Genomic DNA, 6,119 nt, shown 5'->3' with positions numbered 1-6,119 from the left:
CCCCTACTGTTAACATATTACAAGTCACACGGGAGCCTTCTTGCCTACCATTTGTTTGGGATCATGATTCCTTCATCTGGACTATCAGTAGTCTTTCTGCAATAGGAAGGATGGAGTATGACCCCAACCCAGTCTAGGGAAAAGACTGGGAAATGGGAGGGTGCTGGAACTTCCTCAGGATGTGGAGGAAACTGAATCAGATCTTCCACTTCCCAGGCAAGTGCTTTCCCCCCAGATCATCTGAACAACATGGTCACTGCCTTTCCCTCTTCTCTTGCTGAACTGGGAGTGCTCAGACCACTTCTAGCAAACCAAGCTCTCACAGAGAGAAGTCCTGAACCGATTAATTTAACCAAAAACTGAGGCCCCATCATGTGTGGTGAGCCACTAAAAGTAACCAAATAACTTTTGTGTCTAAGGTACATGTGAGCACCTACACAGCCCAGGCAGGCTTTACAAGGCAGTCTAGTTCCTTAAACTGGGCTTATAGAGAAACATTGGTGCCTGAATTGTGAGTCTGTCATTAATTTCTCTGACTTTATCCATGTGCTGTGCAAAAGTATGAGCCTGAGTGCATACTGAAATCCAGACCTATGCATGGCTTTAAGTAAACCCTTGGAGAACGATAGAAAAGAAGATGGGAAACCATGAGCAAAATGCATTTGCAGTATGAATATTAACATATGGCCTTCTTCTTTCATAGATCATCTAGGCTAAGAGCCTCGGTGTGCTCCAGCCTTGCTGTGAGGGTCGGTGAAAAGGCAATGCCTCCATCGTTAATGCTAACAGCTGGTTCACCTTTCACAGAAAGCTAAAAGTAGCCATTTTGATAAGATAGTGATAATTTTCTAGAATTTATGTCTTTTAGCACTTGCCCCAAAGCAATGGCTAATACAGTTCTCTGAGCGTATATCCTTTCCTAATTTCTATTGGCACATTATAATTGTTTCTCTAACAAAACAACATTTATCAGAAAGTAACACAGTTATGCCATTTTTACATAGGGTAACATAATTGCACTGATGTCAAATATGATGGAAAGAGGTAGGGACTAAGGAACCTTAGTTATTGACACTAACTCTCTCTTCTTTCCTCCTTGCAATTTTTTACCTGAGATTAAAAGCCAAGATTGGGTGCAAGTTCAGAATGTTCTGGCTCTTCTTAACCTGGCTCTTCTTAACATTCTGAGTTAGGAAATAAACTGGGGTTGGACCTTCACTTTCCTTTCACCCTAAATCTAAGTATAGAATATCCCCTTTTTCTTCTGTATTTTATGACTCTATGGGGGGAAAGATTTACTTGATGGCAAAGTTGTTGGTTTTGGTGGGGTTTTCGGTTGGGGTTTTGTTGCTGTTGTTGTTGTTTTTGTTGTTTGATGGGGGTGTTGTTTATTTGTTTTTAATTCCAGCTCAGTAGAGCTGCTGAAGAGGTCGTGAATAGGACAAAGTGAGTGGGACAACAAGAAGGATGAAAATCTGGAAGCCAGTCTTACTTCCATTAGCAGTTTCAACTGAATAAAAATCTTTTCAGACATTTTTCAATTTCATTAGAGGGCATTTTATCATGGAAATTATTTTTCCATATAATTTCAGTCCATTCCTAATTAGAACAAAATAGTTAATGAGTAACTTTTCATGTGTTCTTTAAAAAGATCTGGAAATCTAACAGATCATAAATTTAGAACTCCATTAAAAATTAAATAGTTTCTTCTTTGACTGTTTAACAAAAACCCTGCTAGGGATCCTTGTCAGTTTTTAATGACTCAGTGCTTGCAGAATATTGTATTTCACAACAAGAAGACAATTTTGTGTAGAGAAGACTGAGTGATGGTATTTTGTTCTCTTCTACAGCAAAATAAAACAAGCCTTAATGTCTTAGACATGGAGACTTTTCCAAGACAATGTGATAAAAGCAAAGGACTTTGCTTGTGTACCACTGAAGTCACAAGTTTTGTCACTGAATTCACTCAGAAAAAGACTGGAAATGGAATGAGAACAATTAAATGTAATTCTGTGAAGAGCTTATATATTTAGAAGTCATTTGATTTCCATCAAGTCTTTCCTTTCTTATATCCTTGCCGTATACAATGCTGTTTAGGTCAACCACCATTAGAAACCTAGCTAACAGGTGTGAACTATGTGCTTTATGTTGAATTTTTAATATCTAAACTAGAATGCACTGTTCCCACAGAGCAATAAAAATGTCTGCATCCTAAGGGCATTTTTATATTTGCATTTGGAAAATATTCCTCTCCTCACAGCTGTTACCCAGCCAAAAACAACAACACGTGAACACAGCCAGCAACTTGTAGTGGAAAGGAGCTATTTATTTCCTTGCTATGCTCCAAGGCGTTTTCAGGATAGCAGAATAGAGTTTCCTGTTTTTCAGACTGTTCTTAAAAGTGGGGAAGATTGTTCTTTGGGGAAGCAGCTTATTCTGAAAATTGCACTAACTTCAGAGTAATCTTGTTGATTTCCCTAAACTAGGCCTGGTTTATGTCACTGTGGGTCAGTTTCTATTGTATTTTATGAAATCACAAAAAGTAACTCAATGTGTATTCAAGTATGCATGTAGCCATAATGCTAGTATCCAATACTGGGAACTACTTCGATCTTATGAAGTCTTTGGAGTGATCTGTGCAACTGCAGGGGACATTTGAGATAGAAGCAGGGGTCTAAACATATGTATTTATCTTTTGCATGGCAAGAAAGCAGCACTTCATGCTAGGTGTGTGTGCTTTCTTACAGCACAACTTTCAGCAGACTTTCGTCAAGCTCTTGGAAGCCAAGCAATTTTTAACATACTCTACTGATAGTCTCTGAGAAGCTTCTACAGAGCAGCTTTCTCAAAGTCCCTTTGAAACGAATTCAAGACAAATTTGAGTGTTCCCATATTGCAATGTTTTAGGTAATTTTTTTTCCAGACAAGTACACAGCTTAAAATAATCCGAAATTATTTATATTTATCTTTATAATCGATATTCTGTTGTCTTAAAATGTAACACAGAGTTATTACATCCCTTTCTATCTTGTTTGTATGATCATTTTGTTATTCTGTATCACTGAAGTGCCCCGGTTTCTGCTAGTGGAGAAAAGTAAAATTTGGTTTCTGTACTAAAGCAGGGCACACATTTACAGGACTATAAACAGACTTCAGATTTTTTTACAGGTTCTATGCAATTCAGGCTCAGTATGGTTCCAGTTGGAAACTGGTAAGCCTCTTCTTGATCTTTTTACACCTAGTTGCTTTATCTGTGGTATCATACACCTGCTGTCAGGCTTGGTTGCTTATTAAGGCAGGATGACATTCTTGCTGACTCAGCACTTCAGCAGGACTACAACCCATCTTTCTTTGGGTAACTTGTACCTGAATTAGATTTTGAATTTTCATTACATCAATATGGCCCAAAATTCATGTAACTTCAGCTCTACCATCTCTAATTATTAATGACAGTCACAGTAAACAAAATCTAAGTACTGTTCAGTAGATTAAATTAAAAAAATTATGCTTCACAAGCATTAGGTTTAAATCTCACTAGACCGAGGGGAATCTCTGCTCTGTAAGCTTTACACGTGAATTAGTTTGATTCCTGTGTTTGGGACACTCAATCATGCCTTTATCTAGAAAACCATTCACAGAAATACGTTTATTCACTAGGTCATTTATCTAGAATGTAAATATTTTAAGACAAAACTGGGACTGCTAAGAGAATGTAGTATTCTTAAAAATACAATCCAATGAAAGATGTTCTTGAAAGATGTTGGCTTCCTCTTCTACTCTTCAGGATGTATGAATTCATGCATAATTCAAGTTTTACTTTTCCTGGAGGTTTTCTTAGCATTTATGGAACCAATAGAATTATCAGATTGCAAAAAACTACAGAGAAAAAACTCACCAAATGTCAGTGTTTTCAACTATTTTTCATGCTGTGTTGCTTCCTTCTGTTAACGCTCAGTATCCCATGGACATCTGAAGACAATGCAGTCCCTTCCACAGATTTGCTTGTCATGCTTTCCTAGGTAACTTGTGCAAGCTTTGCATCCCTAATCCTGAGGAGTGAAGGCTGACTTTCTGTTGACAGAACCAGAATCAGGGTGCAGAATGGGTCTCTAAAACGGTTGATCAAAAGATGATGTTCAGTATCTCTCATGTTCACTATTTTTCTTAAGAAAAATACATAAAATTTGCATGCATAAACATGGAAATATATATTGGTAGGAAGAACTGATTAGAGCAATTTCTGTGTTTAATAAAAGTGCACAGAGCTGAAGAGTTCAGTGTATAGAACAAGAAATACTTGACAAATTCACCGTTAAAAAGAAGAAATTACTGATTGAACAGCTGCTCTGCTTCAGCTGCTACGAGACTGGAAACAATTTTACGGTAATCTATATAAATTTGAACAATATTCTTTACTCCTTTCAAACATGGATTTTCTAATCACACAAACAGATGGAGAAATTTGTCTAATGACGCCACACAAGATTTTACAGTAACTGTAGTTGAAAGTATATTTCCACATATGTACTAACAATCATCATTAATACCCAACACAGATTTGTTTTAGTAATACTGGTTTATTATTATTATTTTATTATTGGCAGTGAAATTATGTTCTGAAAATATCATCCTAATTATTTCTCATCACACTTGCAATAAAAATGGGTCTCTATTGCTGGATTGATTCTTAGAATGAGAAAACAATTACGTTACTAAGGAAAACGTAAAAAAAACCCCAAACCCCAGATGGTGCCATGAATAACACTAACACCATAACACATTTGTATAAGAGAATGACTATTTTTCTTATTATTTTATCAATCTGCAGTTTTATAATAGTCTACACATCACATATTCTGAGGAAATGATAGAACTTCCTGTTCTCTCACATCTGGAACATTAGTAAGTTCAACTTCCAAAAAAAAAGAGCCTAAATAATTTACCACGCTGTTTATTTCAAAGGCCTCCTTCCAGAATTAAAGGAAATCTATTTGCATGTTTCTAAAGGCATTGTTCCTTCAGTCTGTGATGTTCATCAGTCAGGTTTGCTGCTTTTGTTTTTGTAATCTAAATAAATATAGTTCAATAGTTTGGAACTCCCTGGTTATCCCAGTGGATTCCTCTATATCTATTGTGTAAGGCAAACTAGGGGAAGCAAAGGATGACTAATATTGTGAACACAAGATGATAGAAGCAAGTGGAAAACTCTACATTGGGCCATAATCTGCCACTTTTTAAGACTCCTGTAAAGCCTAACGATCCAATATCTTCTGAATCTCTCACAGTTACATTTGTGTTTTCCACTTTCACTGATAATTAACACAATTTTCTTTAACTCATTAATTCATTAGATATTGCTAGAAATTTGGCAAAACACCTCTCATTTACTCGTGGTTGGTATGTGCACACAGGCATCTTGAGCAGAGTGCAGGAGTGAGATTTACCGCTTGGAGGAAAATCATACAGAATTCCGTGTAAACACAGAATTTTAAATTTTCCTGTTATTTTCCATGAATCTGGATGTTTCTGCATATCATACTTAAATAGCATTTAAATTGATGTATACTTGCTGAATGTTTCCATGTCAGAAAAATACAGGAAAAAAAAAAAAAAAGATAATTTGGTTGATGTAATCTGGATTGTGGCCTAAACCACCCACCTGTTCTTCCACTAAGATCAAGGTGACTCTGGGCAGGATCACACAGTGCACACTGCAAGACTGAACCTAAGGCTGTACAGAGAAAACCATGAAAAACAATGCATAAGTGAAAACAGCTATACAACAGCTGGATTTTTTTCTAAGCCTATCCCTTTAACTGCCTACAGTAAAGAGAGATAAATTGGTTCCTAATGGTATTTGAGATTTAACTATAAAACACTCGTCTACAGTAAGTAGCCAGATCACCTTCTGAAAAGCCTCTCCTTCTGCTAAGCATATAAGAACTAACAGGCTAAATGTCTAAATTACAGAATTTCCACTTTTATGACAGGCAAATTTGGAAGAGATACATATTTTATGGTTTTATTACCAATTTGCAGATGGCCAAAATTTCACCCAATCCTTTTTAAAATGGCTGTGTATATTTAAATATGTAGCTACTGCCACTAGGGAGCCCCCG

The sequence above is a fragment of the Empidonax traillii genome, unplaced genomic scaffold (assembly GCF_003031625.1).
Source record: "Empidonax traillii isolate 1590-97213 ecotype Southwest subspecies unplaced genomic scaffold, ASM303162v1 scaffold401:size1000279, whole genome shotgun sequence".
Classification (NCBI taxonomy): domain Eukaryota; kingdom Metazoa; phylum Chordata; class Aves; order Passeriformes; family Tyrannidae; genus Empidonax; species Empidonax traillii.
The sequence above is the reverse complement of the archived record's forward strand: the minus strand, read 5'-3'. Positions refer to the sequence as shown.